At 41.1% G+C, this 14636-nt stretch overlaps 1 long non-coding RNA gene across 1 annotated transcript in view; it reads left to right on the top strand.

Moving 5' to 3' along the window:
- Positions 1-14636, top strand: part of LOC126637236 (uncharacterized) — a 140135-nt gene that overhangs the window by 123037 nt on the left and 2462 nt on the right. The window contains exons 2-3 of the long non-coding RNA XR_007628297.1: positions 5808-5846; positions 8914-8986. This is a non-coding gene — a long non-coding RNA (uncharacterized LOC126637236). The remainder of the gene's footprint in view (positions 1-5807; positions 5847-8913; positions 8987-14636) is intronic.

Here is a 14636-nt window from a genome sequence, read left to right as displayed (position 1 = left end):
CTTAGTATAATATCCAGGGGCCCACATTTCATTTTTGTTAATATTAAATTGCACCTTTCACGCATTGTTTCCCATGTTTCATTGGTTAAATTATATATGGGGACGAAGTTCTGTCTCTTTGGCAGCAGCAATACCACAGTTCATAACTATTCAAATAAATAAATAGCATTTACTAAGCACTTAGGAGGAGAAAGGATGATTGTTAAACTCACTTGCTCACTCTCACTCTTCCTGTTTTCTTCAATATTCCTGGTGAAAGCAGTGCCAGCTGTCTCCTCAGAACTGGCTCAGCTAACCCTTGGATGGGATGGGGCAAGAAGTCAAAGTGAATTTGCTCTACTCAATGATACACATATCAACATATATATATAAAATATATATATAAAATATATATATATTTAATCTATATGAACTTTTCATTTTCTTTACTTAGAAGCCCATGTAGTTTTTCACTATATCTTAGAGAAAGACCTTGATCCAAACAATGTTGGTTGATGCTATTTAACTTCATTTTGTATCCTATGTTACCAGCTTATACCTACACAAGGGTCTTGTGCAGTAATGTTTCAGTGTTGGACATTTGAAACCTTGTCTACCATTCTGTTCTGATTTAATCTCCTTGGATGTCTGTCTGAAGTCACTACAGAAAGGATCAAGAGGGGAGCACTCCACTCATTTAAAAGGAGGTTAACAAGCTATTCTTCTTGAGTCATTCCTAGGAGGATTTAATGTATTCTTAAAATTTTAAGAAGCTGTTATTAGGCTGAAGGGTGGCAAGGAGTAGTTTAAGATTAAAAGTTGAAGCCAAATAGTTTCACAATATTATTATTTGTCGTTCACAGCATCAGCAATCATTTCTTTTCCTTCCTGACCACCTCATGCACCCAAGTACATACTCACTTCAGTCTGGGCAACACAGCCCTGTGTGACAGTCACTGTGGAAACCAGGGACTGAACCAAAGTTGCTTTAAAAAAGTGCTGAGGAATTTGAAGGAAAAACAAAAAAGAAAAATGGAAATCAGGGCATGACAAAGCTGACAGGGGATGCTGTTCCCTGGTGCTGAGCAGGCTCCTGGCATCAGTGACTGTGTCCCAGGACACAGGAGAGCAAAGGGCAGCCCTGCCCAAACAACCAGTGCTCTGAGCAGCCAGCAAAGGGTTAATGTTTAGTGTCTTTGCTCAGCCCTGGGTAGACATGCTCCCGCTAATTTTCAGCTCCCCTCTCTAACACTTAGCTTAGAACTGGGTTTTTTAGTGTTTGAGTAGACATTTGGCAACTTGTGAAGTGTCAGATGAGCACTGGTGAATTTGAGAACTAGGGTGAGCGCTTGTGTCAGAGAAGGAAAAAATCTTCACAGCAGAAAGCACTCTCTAACCTGAGACTTGAGGTACCTGAAACAAATTAACTTTAAACTAGTCTGTTCCAATTACATTAAAAGCCAAATCCTGCACTGCTGACACTTTACAAACTTTACAACTGTTGAAATCTGGCTTCAAGAGTCCGGCTGCACACTTGAGACTTAATCAATATAAACTGAATGTGGTAAAGGTTTAAACCGTGGCCTAAATATAATTTACCATGAGAGAATATGGCTGAAAAGTCCAATTTGAAGGGCCAGCAAGGGAGAGGGGCCAGTCGGTAGGTTCAGCAGAGCAGAAATTCCTCCTCTGGAGAGCAGCCACAGCCTGTGGGGTGTCCTTTCCTACACCAAGGCTTTAAAAGGCAGAAGCAGTGAGGATCCTCCTGCAGTGATTCCTGGGGTGAAGAGCCCCTGCTGTGGGGTGTTACCCTGCAGAGAAAGGCACAGGTGCAAGTGTTCAGCTTTCCTGCCTTTTTTAATACCACTGGGATGTAGTCCCTTCCCTATAGATTCTCATCTAAATGATAAAACACTTGGTAAATCTAAAACATTATTCACTGGACTATTGTTAGGGAATTTTAGATTTATCACTGCTTCTACTAATTCAATTTAATTTATTAATTTACCTTCTATTAATTTATCAAAGCTTTCTGGGTTGGGTGGGTTCTTTTTCCCCCTCATCTGCAAAGTGTTCAGTGCTGACAGTGACGGAAACCTCACAGGAAGGGTTGACAAGGTTTGAAAAATAATTCTGGAGCCCTTGTGTTGCTAAGGAAGCTTCATCAGTAGAACCAACAATTTGAGATTGTTTTCTCAGCAGTGCATGAGATAAATGAGAACTATTTCCAGATTCAGTAATTTTGAAATCTGAAGGAATGATCTTATCAGTCTGCTGGCCACCCTGAATGGAATGAATCAAGAAAGATTAATAGGGAACAGGGATACCTGTTTTCCTTCAAAGCAAAAAAGCCCTGCAAAAGTATTTCATGCAGCTGTTTTTATACCTACTTCATTTTGCATTAAATATAAAATCTACACATTTTATATAACTAGCTTTTCATTATACACTGCTAGGATAAGCAAACTGGTTTATGAAATAAATTTTTAAAAAAGTGACATTTATTTAATCAGAATAGAAGACCCTATATGAGGCCTGGTCTGCTAGAATATTTAATGTATGCTTGGGTATCTTCCAAACTTTTCCCAGAGGATAAAGGAATCTCTCAGGAAATCTTTGTTTACACAGTTTTAACCTAAGATGCAGCTGTATTACAAGTAGAAGGAAATCTTCTTTTCCACCAGCTGCAAAATTTGACTGTTTTTAGATTCACCATCCTCAAATATATGACGAAAATATTTAGGACTAAAACATTCAAATATTTTGAACACAAAAGCCTATGTCTAAATACAAACACCAACCTTTGTTTGTTGAGTCTCTTCCCTATCTATAGCAAGCCCTGATTATATTTATTAAATATGAAGTATTCCACTTCCACAGGAGCAGGACTGGGTCCATGGAGCAGTACTGGCAGGTGATATTTTCCTGTAGCTGCAGCATTCCTGAACCATCCAAGGGGAATACATGACACATATCTGTGTAGCTCAATTTAATGTGCCTGGTTAGACAAGCACAAATGTTCATGTGCAGTGCATTTGTTGTGTCATAGTATCTTGCACAGTATATATTTGAAAGGTAATTGGAGTGTATGAAATCTTATAAATTGATCATTAGAATGCGTAGAATACCTTTAAAAAGAAAAAAAAATCTGCTTGTTTTTTAGGTTCAGAAGTTTAACTAAGCTATTTCTACACAAAAGTGTATTTTGGTAATGGCAGTTGCTGCGTAATGAAAATGGTTTCTCAATTAAGAATACTCTATTATTTTTATCACAATTATAATCTTTAATTTCAACTTCAGATCTTGTTTGTACAATATTATCAGTCATAATTCCATTGTAACAGTAATTCATGTGGTGTGCTATTTAACACTTACCAATTCTCAAAGAACATTTGACTGAATTGCAAATAAAACCTCTCCAGGTTGAAAGTATTCCATTTGTACCACGTGAATCTGATTGGGAGATTTTTGGTGATTTCCTTTGCCAATAAAAATAGATCACGTCTATTTTTGGACTCTCAACACTACATTTCTAATTCTCAGACAGTTCTACAAATCACTGGTTATATTTCTGAAGTCTGAGCTTCAAGAACACAGACTCTGGGCAGCTCCTCAGCTGGTGTAAGTCAGCAGAACTCTGCCCTCTGCTCAGCTGGCCTTGTGCAAGAGCTCTCTTATGCTTTTAGGCAATTCTCTTTTCCGATGCTTTGATTTCCCTTTGCTATTTCTCACCTCTCTGGAGTAATTTCAGACTATCAGTCCATGAAGGCCCGAGTTATTTTGGGGGCCAGCTTATTTGTTACTCACATTTTTTCCCCCCACGGGCCAATATGATGCAGGCTCAAAGCATTGGTTTGCTTTTATATAAAAGAATTAATCTGATCAAAGTGCTCCAAATATGCTCTGTGCAAACAAACTCCTATAAATCTCAAAGCAGGACTTTATCTGTGCCCTCCTTTAGCTTTTTTCTACACCTGGTTTGTAGGTGTGCTTTTCTCACATGCACTTCTGTCATACCTAAATGTGTTTTTTTTTTCATTTAAAATGAAATGATCTTTGTGTGTGAATTCTTACATATAAACTAGTCCACAAAAACCTAAATAGGAAGGTTCTGATAATTAATATGACAGTAGATGGCTGTTTCCTCTCTTTGATTGAGAAGAAACAGTCAATTCTTGGCCAATAAATCTCCTTCCCACATTGGAGTTATCTCTGTATGTGTGTGAGCACACGTGTGTGTGTGTGTGTGTGTGTGTGTGTGTGTGTGTGTTTTGGAGTCAGTCACGTTCTTTAGGCACTGAGAGCACATCCTGTTATGATGAGGAAACAGCAATTTGATTGTGTCTTGAAGCAACAATACATAATTTTGGAAAAGTTTCAGTGACAGTCACCAACAGATTATCAGGCAGTGCTTCCCTAAAGGCACACAGCCTGGCCATGGGATTTGAAGGTCTGGAGAAGTCCACGGTCCATGGAGAAATTTGCCCACTTCATTACAATCTCACAGGAATTTGCCTTCTCCTCTGTAATCCCAGACTGGTTTGGGTTGGAAGAAACGTTAAAGCTCATCCAGTCCCACCCCCTGCCATGGGCAGGGACACCTTCCACTAGCCCAGGTTGCTCCAAGCCCCGTCCAACCTGGCCTTGCACAGTTCCAGGGATGGGGCAGCCACAGCTTCTCTGGGCAACCTGTGCCAGGGCCTCACCAACAGTAAGCTTAACTTTAAGTGAGGTTTAAGTACTCTTGCCTAAAGGCTAGAGTACACCTTCCTTTTATGAGTGTTCAGCTTTGCTTTAGGGCTACATCTTGGGGTACAGATACATTTCTAACCATCCTCTTTTATTTCTGTTCCCAATCCTACCTCCATTCTTTTCATTAGCTTGTTTGGAGGTTGGTGTGTTGCCAGGTTCCATTTTTGTCAGGTATTCTTATATAAAGAAAAATTAATGTAAGGTAAAAAGTAGATGCCTTTAAAAAGGTAACAATAAATCATTCAAAGTCTGTCAGTTTGCTGCACAGGCTGCCTGAAGAATAGATTTAATGGATCTACATACAACAGAGATTTTCTATATTGCTGAAGTTTTCTTATCTGGCAGAGCTTTGCATCATTTGGAACCAGCTCTATATCGTGGGTAGACTCTGCTGATTTCTGTCAAGGAGTACTTTGGTTGTGGGGGAGTCCATGTATATCTTCTCTATAAGTGTTTCTTGATATATATTTTGGGACACAAAGCCTAAGAATACAGCACAGAATGTGACAATGCAGAATATAGAAAGAAGCTGTTGGTTACCATTTGTATTTTTAGACTCCTCATCTGAGGAGAATGCCAAAAGCAAAACTTCAGCAGTCAGATCCAACTGTATTATTCCTCATGACAGTATAAAATAGTGAGACAGTTTCACAAACTAGATTAAGAATCATAGTTTATATTGCTGCATGAAATTGCTAAAATCACATAGAAATCTGTATTGTGGATCATAAGTTAACGTAAAAACTCCAAGCTATTTTTTTTTCACTTTGTCTGTTTAAGCTACTGGGCAAGTTGTTGCATGAATAAATTTATTTTCTTCCTCTGAAACTGTATAATATTAAATGCTGTGTTGTTGGCATAAAATATAAGTTGATCAGACAGACAAAGATTATTATTCTGACAACTGTATACACAAGGGTATCGTTGTACATTGAATTTCAGTGTGTAATATGGTATAAATCTTCATGAGAGATTCAACTTTTATTGGCTGCACAGAAGGTGCTTTTCCTTATTAAATACGGGAGATGGTCCCAGGGGATTTTTTTAGAATATCTTTATCCATTTTTTTTTTTCAGCTACTCTCTGGGCCCTGGAAGGCTGACAGATACAGTGGGGTAAGCAATTCCCTTCGGAATGGCTTTGGAATGCTTGGCTGTAGATACAGGCATGCTTTAGCATTGAGCATCTGTGATGTTTTGCCTCAGCAGACCCCAGCAGATCCCACCTTCCCCATTCCATAAGTAGATGTGTGTGTGCTCTGCCTGGAGCCTGTAGGACACCAAAAGGCACCTCAGCTCAGTGAAGTATCACCAATGCAGCACTAAAATAACCACAGATCTGCACTTCCAGCTGACTGTTGCCAGTCTCTCGTTGCAACTGCTGAGGGGTTTTGGGGCACGGGGACCCTGACAGAGCCTCTCACTTCTGGGCACTGCACAACATGAAGGCACAAGGGCCTAAGGGCCCAACTTCTTGAATTTAAACTACTTAGATTATTTTCCTGGCTAATGCAGGTTTGTCATCTCTTCTGTGCCTAGAATTCCATAAGGATGTCTATGAGGATGTCATAAGCCAAAGGCTGTATCTGTGTGTTTAATCACCCTAGACAGCCTAATCTTGATTTATTTAGCTGTTCCTTATGCAGATTATTCAGTACAACCTCAAAAGCTTAGAATTAAAAGTACATTTTTCTAATGTTAAATGACACTTGATTTTCAGCCCTTAATTTGTCCTTGTAGATTAATATAATGTTTCATTATCAAGAAAGACATCACTGCAGAGTTGAAAAAAATTATGACTATTTCCATTGTCTATTTCTATTTTATTCTCTGGCTATAAACTCACCAAATACATTATTCCCATGGTTTTGACTTCACTTCCATTTCACACACGGCCACTGATGTAGGTGCAGAAGTCTTTGAGCAGGAGGTGGGAACAGGTGACCTCCTGAGACCTTGTCAATGTGAATCATTCTGTCAGTGGGTGAAATCTAGAGTAGGTAATTTCCTTCGGTGATAGCAAAAACATATATGCAAAATTACAAACCTGTTTAAACCTGCTCTTTAACAGGCAAGCAAATGCCACCACGGATTTTCTGCAAAGACACAACTTGAGAGTTTTCATCTGAGCCTCCCCCTCTACGGAACCAGCTCTCCAGCACAGCAAGCAGGACACTGAGCATTTCTGTGCTCCATTTAATCCCACAGCCAGTTGGCCAGCAGCACCAGGCTGGTGGCCAAGCAGTGTTTGTGGTTCAGTGCCGCTGGGAAAACCTGGAATGAGTTTGTGGTGTCCTTTCCCCACTCCACCTCCCACCAAAAGGACACTGGGCTGTTTTTTTTCCTTTTTGCCTACCTGGTGAAACGTGCTGGCATTATTTGTGAAATGAATAAGTGATACAGGATAGCTGTAGGTTTTATGTAAGAGGCTGAACATCTGCAGACAAAATAAAAAATTTTTATTTGTCTCCCTCTGGCCTTGTATAGCTCAAACAGACAACTGGGCCAGGATTTTAATATTTCCAAATATATGGCAAAAAAGGCACTTATTCTAAATCACACAACGTGTGAGCAGGAGCACAGACAGATCAACTCACACCTGACTGAGCAAACAAATCAAGAGCATTGGGCTGGAGAAGAGAGCTGGGAGCAGAGGCCTGAAGAACGTGGTGGAGGAGGAGCAAGAGGAAGAAAGTTCCAGGAGTTTTGTAAGTGCTGGGGGAAGATGTGGCTGGGAGGACCCCCCAATGCACTGACTGGTCTTTGGCCAGGCTGGAACAGCTCAAACTGCTGGCCACAAACACCCCAATTTTCCTGGAGTCACTCTGTGGACAAAAGCATGGGATAGTGATTTTGCTCAGCCTGAAGGAGGAAGATGATTTTGGGGGGCAGAGCACGAAGGGGGAGATCGCCCGGCTTTTCTGCCCCATTCCCACAGCCACGACCCAGAGAATTCCCTCACAGCAATGCCAAAGGTTTGGGCTGAGGATCTGCAGTGTTACAGAGCCAAATGTAATAGGAATTTCAGGGCAGGTTTTCGTGAGAAAGACCCTGACCCCCCTCAGCTCTAAGAACGAAGAAAGGCAGGCTTGAAAGCAAAGGATCCCCTGTGGTGCTTCCAAATGTCCAACAGCAGTTTTATCACTGGATTCGAATTTCTAAGAAATAAGTAGCAAAACGTGCAGAATTTGGGTTTAGTGCCCTCCTAGACGTGAAACAAGTTTCAGGAGAGAAAAGAATGTTTTCCAAAAACCCCCTCAAACTTCAAACAACGGCATCACCAAAGAACAAGTACCAGTGGATTTGTATATCCAGGAAAACGACTCCAGAAGGAAGACTTTCCAAAATTACTCCTAGCTCTGTGTAATTCAGGGAGATATATGCATATGCCCATGAATTGTTTAACTGTAGAAATGTCTTTTATTCCTTTATAGCAGATGCACAAAGGGAATGGGAATGTTTTATAACTCAGGCTTTTAAATAATAAATAAATGCTGACATTCTCAGTTGAGACATCTTGATTTTTGCGTACTGTGTAATACTGAAGTATACAAATATTTCTTTAGAGAGAATTATTTTTCCCTTTTTAAAAAGAGTATAAAACCTCAAGAATATGATAAAACATCACAGTTGGCTTCTAAATGCTTTGCATCTTAATATGGTTGAAGTTAAGGCAGTAAGTAATTTCTGAGTTTTTCCCTTGAGCTGCGTAGTTCTTTTCATATGTAATTATTCTCTGAGTGCATTAGATAATGCTATGGTTCCCACAGCTGTATACACATCTATAAATCATTAATGAGGCAGTTAACTGAAACAAAACTATAAAAGATTTGCATTACCCGGCAGAACCCAGCCTTAATTGACTTCCAGTTATTTACAATTAATTTTTCCATTTGGAATAATGATTGCAAGCAACTTAGGGTTTTTTTACGACTGAAGAATGAGATGCTGACTATTCATCAAAAGTTTTTACAGAGGGACCCTGTCAGTGGACAGTAATGAGCTGGAGGTAATCTGATTTTTACACACACATCCACACCCCCACACTGGCAGAGGAGACGGGGTGGGAGGGGGCACAAGCTGTAAAATGCAGTAAAATGCAGACAGGAGCCAGTACAAACTTTTTTTTTCCTTTTTTATCACATACCTAAGTTTAACAACAATTAATTTCCTTTCTTTATAGCATCCAGCTATAAGGCAACATGATGCACAGAGCTGGCTACAGTTCTACATAGAATAAACTGCATGAATGAAGAGTGAGTAAATATTTATTTCTATCTTACAAGACCGTAAGACAGACACGGGGGAATAAACAATGCAAAGGCTGTTGAGTAAATATTATTCCATTATGCTATTTAAAAATTACTTTTATAGAGATCTAGAGCCCAAAGTAAACCCTCATTAAGTTGTCATTGTTTGAGTAAGGCCCAGGATCGGGGCTGTGTGTCAGAACCCTGGACAAGCACAAGGAAAAGATCTGCTCTCTGTGCCATGTAAGCATAACTCTCATTGACATTAATGGGCTGGGGATGTGCTCATCAGGAAGGGATGTCACGTTCAAATTCCTAATAAAACTTCAGTCAAAAATCACCCCGGGCCCATTTGGAGCAGCTGATGTTATCTTCATCACCCTGCAGTCCTGCATTTCCAAAATGCCTGAGCACATAGGGCCCTTCAGTGGAAATTCCTGGTTGTTCTCTGGTTCTAAACCACAGCAACAAAATAAGTAAAATCCTGTGTATTGTGATGCACTATATTGGAACTGCTATCCTTGGAAATCAATCCTTCCCTGAGATTGAGCCAATTATTCCCCCTTTCTACCCCTAAATACAATCAACATTTGGGTTGGTTTCTGGTCTCCCCCTCAGATATAGCCGTGATGCTGAGGAAGCAAAACGACCCGCTTTATTTTCCTGTTTAAAATAACTAATTTTGTTGTCCTTTGAGTTACATTTAACACTGTCTCCCTCCCCTCATGAAATTTGGCTGCTCCAAGCCAGGACCTGCAGGTGAAACACAGGGAGGGCAGTGTCCATGAGCATCAGGAGCTTGGATTTCTGTGTACGTGATGTAGACCAAGAGACAGACACTGGTAAATATGGGAGAGCTGAATTCTGAGTGATGGCAAAGCTCTCTGCCTTATCAATGGGTGCCAAAAAAAGGCCACTCCAATTGATCTAGGAAATGTGGCCCCTGTGACAATCCAACACTGGTAACCTTGAAAATCTTGCAGTCTCGTGCTGAAGTCATTTCTCCCAGGTTCTGTTCCACTGGGCTGTGTTACAATGTGTAAAGTAACGTGACAGGACTAGACATGGGTCATTCAGTCTGTCAGTAATTCCCAGCTTGGCAAATGGGTCCTCCCTCTTCACCAGTCCATGAACTTCACAGATACTTAACTTATTCATGCTACACTGGCTGCTGCATTATTTTAGCTGGAAAAGCTACTTCCATGTGTGAAATCGGAGAGGCTTTTCCTTTGGAAATTGGGCTGGTACCAGATGAACAAACAATATTATTATTTTTATTATTTTCATTATGTCAACACATAACACTGGCAATTGCATTTCAAATAATTGTGTGCTTGACAAATTGTATAGTATTAATTAAGCCTGTGCTTTTGCTGTGTCCATGATCCTTCTTCCTGGGCATGATTTCCTGGGGTGGGAAGGGCTCTTTTTGTAAATTCAAAGCTCCAATGACTTTTATGCACGGAGATGATATTGCTGACTTTTTTTTTTCAATGGGTGCAGCTATTTTAATAATTCTAAAACTGAGAAGTCCACCACATTTCAGGAAGTATTAAACTGATCAACCACTTCTTACACCAATTCTGACTGGAGTCTGTCACTGTCTGCCTTTAAACAGTGCAAAAGAAATACCCTGCCTTGGGAGTTTCTTGAGAGTTTGAAGAAGCCAACACCAATTTCAGCAAAAACAGAACTTTCATTTAGTGAAAAATTCTGCTTATTTGAAAAACTAATAACTACAAAAAAATGCAATTTACTTACCAGCTCTGTTTTAAGTCAGGAACCTCAGTCCTGTGGGGTTTCTCACCAGAGTTCTCACTTTGCCGTGGCTCCTCGAGGCACTGGGTTTGGTTTGGTGTCAGAGCCAGCACCTCTGAATCTGGGCTGTGAATTAAACACAGTTGCTTTTCTCTTTTTTCCTTTATTCTTCCAACCCTCCCCCTGCACCAAGTTAGTGTGAGCTGACCATAACATACTAGAAGAAATAAAGAATTACGGTCGGGGTGCAAGAGATTAATTTTTTCCTTTGGAATGGAATCTCGGCATTAAACTACCAGGGAAAAGCCATGAGAGGAATCAGTGGTTTTTCCACTGCTCTGCACATTGTAGAGTCATTTCAACATTGTAACACAGGTGTCAAACGTTAATAAATCAGCTGTCAAATGCCATCAAACACTTACTTTGCACAGGTGTAAATGATCACATAAAATGCAAAGCACTGATCTGACACCAAAAATCTCTATGTACCATTTCTGCCTTCAGCAGCTTTACAGAACTATTAAGAAAATGTCCAATAGGGAGTTTATTCCTTGTTATTTAAGTTACCACCTTTTTTTGGTCTACTTTCTTACTTTGAGGAACGTGGTTTCCCCTCCCTGCCCCAGCTGACACCAAGGAAGAGAATGTAACAATTTGTATGGAATTGCTTCAGACTGATGTACAAAGAATAATATTATGTTTCATAATTATGTTCCAAATGATAAAGGATTTTTCCTGCCAAAACCTCTCTGTATGTGCCCCAGCATCATCAACTGATGGCAGCACAGCTCTGGGAATAAACAGACTTTCAGCTAATGGCAGGAATCGTCAGGGGAAACAGCAAACAGGTATTTCTTCCTGATATAGAATGAAACATATGATTAAAGTTAAATGCCAAATCCTACTGGCACTGGAGTGAATTAAGGCTTATTTTTCATTCCTGTTTATTCTTTGCTCTCTTTTTAGCCAATTCATCTTGTTTCATTTAATGCCAATGGTTTTTCCTTTCTATTTGGACGCTTTGGTGGGAGGCGGGGGCAATTCATTTTGGGCATGTGGCTTTGGGTAATAAGATTAAAGCTTCAGGCAAAGCCCAGATCCTAAAATGAGCACTCCATGCTGTATTCAGCCCTCCAAAGGCAGGGGGCAATGCACTGTGACCCCAAACACTTCTTTAGCACAGTTCTGGCACAGTCCCAAAGGCGTCTGTGCCGTGGTGCTGTGGTACATCCACATGCTGTGACACTCAGCTGCTAATGCAGTGTTTAAATCAGCCTGTTTTACAGCAGAAACACTCTTAATAACCTCAATATAAGGTGTATTGCACCATTGCACTGCAATGTTCATTATGAGGGAGTTGTGTGGCAAACCTTGTAGTAATGAAACCATGTCTTCACCATTCAAAATTACGGAGTTTCTCGCCACTACCTTATTTTAGACTTTTTTTGGTGAAAAATAAGTATGTCTGGCTCACTATGGGCTGACTGAAGCACACAATGATTAATAAGAGCTGGACTGATTTTGTATAGTTCAATATGAATGTGTCACTTCTCTGGCTGGTTCATCTCCATCTTCCCTCTGACCAGCCAAAATTTATTCCAGAACAGTGGGCACTTGCTCTGTTACCAGGAGAAGCAGGTACATATATGTGTCTGTCTATCTGTCTATCTATCTATCTATCTATCTATTCTAACCCATTTAAGACTGTTGTTTTAAACATAATGACCTTAACCAAACCAAGGTGCTGTCCCAGCTGAGTTGACAAAGCTGGGCTGCTCTTGCAGCTCGTGGGGCAGAAACACCAGCCACGGAATTCCTGTGGGGAGCTTTGAGCTCTGAAAAGTCAGAAATTACATCTCAGACTGCAAAACTCTTGTCTCCCACAGCTAAACCCTCTTGGAGACAGCCAAAGAACTGGTAGATGGTGAAAGGGATCTACTGCCCAGTGAATACACATTTCAGTGTAGTTTTCGAAAAAGCTGTGCATGCATTTTCAAACATGCAAGGCCAAATGCACTTTAAAAGAGTGTAACTATTATAAAGCATCTAATCTTTAAAGTATCAGTTATCATAAGAACATCTTAATATATGGTGGTGCATTTCCTTTATGTCAACAGAATCATAAAATGAAGATACAGTACAACCTTACTGTACTTTTGATGGAACTCAGAATAATGAGAGTGTCTTTTAAAAAAAGCATTTTTTTTCCCTGCCTTAGATTCCCACACCCAAACATTCATGCAAAGGACACTCTGTTCCAACAGAAGATTTGAACAGGTTCAGGTCTAACGGCAAAGGTAGGTGCAAGCTGCAGCATTTGTGCTGTGCTGGCACTGAATTGGCTCAATTGATTTCTTTGATGTACAAATATAAAGCAGTAGCAAATCACTACTCATCTATAAATACATCATTATAAAAATACTCCCCCCCCCTTCCATCCCATCTTCAAATCATCAAAGACGTCCTTATTTGCAGACAGAAATAAAGTCAAACTGTTTATTAACAGTGATTTTACAAGTGCCTAAACATTTGTAGTATGTGTTAAAAACTATGAGAGCACATGACCTGGCTTAAAAAAAACCCTCTCTGTCCCTCCGTCACCCCAACCCAGCAAGGACAGCAGTGCAGGTGGAGGCTGTGGGATCACAGCTGGAAGCAGCAGTAGGAAAGTGGGAAGTGCCTCCATCAGCATTGTTGCCAAAGGTAACAGATCCAAGACCAGGCTGGGAATGGTCCTGTGTGTATTTAGGGCTCAGTCTGCACACAGGCACAGGAGTGGTTGTGGAGATCAGCTGAGGCCGTGAGGGAAATCTGCAACAATTCAGGTTAGCCCACATTTTGTCACGGTACCAAAAATTGTCTGTAAATACATTTATTAATGGGCCACTTACTTGTAGGTAGCAATTACTTACAGCAGCGCTCAGGTTTTAATGCACAGCCGTGCATTTCCAAAGCAGAGTGTTCTCGCTGGGCATTGCTATAGATCCACGCCTCCCATGGAGATTGGTCACTATTGATCCTGCTGGGGTTTATTGTGGCAGCAGTTTGCATTACACAGGATTCACAACAGGGCTGCAATAGTGTCCATTAACCTGCCTGTGTTTAGCCAAGATCACCTTGTGTCTGGCCACCAGCAGCTCTGCTGGCACCGAGCCATTCCAAAGGCCATTCCCACACAAGGAGATGCTTTGTAGGGACCCAGAGCTATCAGAGGCAGATGCAGAGGGGCTGTGGGTGCTGCACCCCGACCTTGGCAGTGCCCCCCCAGGCTGAAAACACTCCCCAGCTCAGCTGCCAGCAGCCTACACCCTGCAGAGGATGGGCTGTCACTGTCCTCTGCTCCACATCCAAAAGCCAAACCCTCCCAGAGGTGCTGTCCCTCCCTGGTACCAGCACTGCAGCAGCTGGGGCTGTTCAGCTCATGGCCTCAGGTGAGGAGGAGTGTGATGGTGTAGGCTGAAGTGCCTCCTGCCCTGCTCCACCCCGGGATGGCTTTAATGTGTTTACCCCACAGAAAGTGCTTGTCAGACTCTGCTCTTTAGGCTGAGCTGACACCAAAACCCTCAGTGCCCTGGTCTGTCAATACTTTCATCAGGAGCCCCCTAGTAAGGACTGAACACATTCAGTCTTTCAAGTTTATGAGTCTCCTAAACCTCATCTGTCAGTACTCTGATGTTTAAAAGTAGCCTGTGATGGGCAAACCAGAAATCATCATAGGCTCAATGCTGCCTTGTGTAACATGTACATCAGCCACTGAGGAAAAAAGTGCTCAAACAGCCTTTGTGGAGATTCAGGAAAAGTGCAGAAATGTTGGTATTTTAAAGAATGAACTGTTCAGTTACTTTAAGTCTTTCTAAACTCACGATACTGGATAACTCAGCCAAGACCTCCCTTTCAG

The sequence above is a fragment of the Myiozetetes cayanensis genome, unplaced genomic scaffold (assembly GCF_022539395.1).
Source record: "Myiozetetes cayanensis isolate MyiCay16 unplaced genomic scaffold, myiCay2020 scf15, whole genome shotgun sequence".
In the NCBI taxonomy this organism is placed as follows: Eukaryota; Metazoa; Chordata; class Aves; order Passeriformes; family Tyrannidae; genus Myiozetetes; species Myiozetetes cayanensis.
The sequence above is the reverse complement of the archived record's forward strand: the minus strand, read 5'-3'. Positions and strand labels throughout refer to the sequence as shown.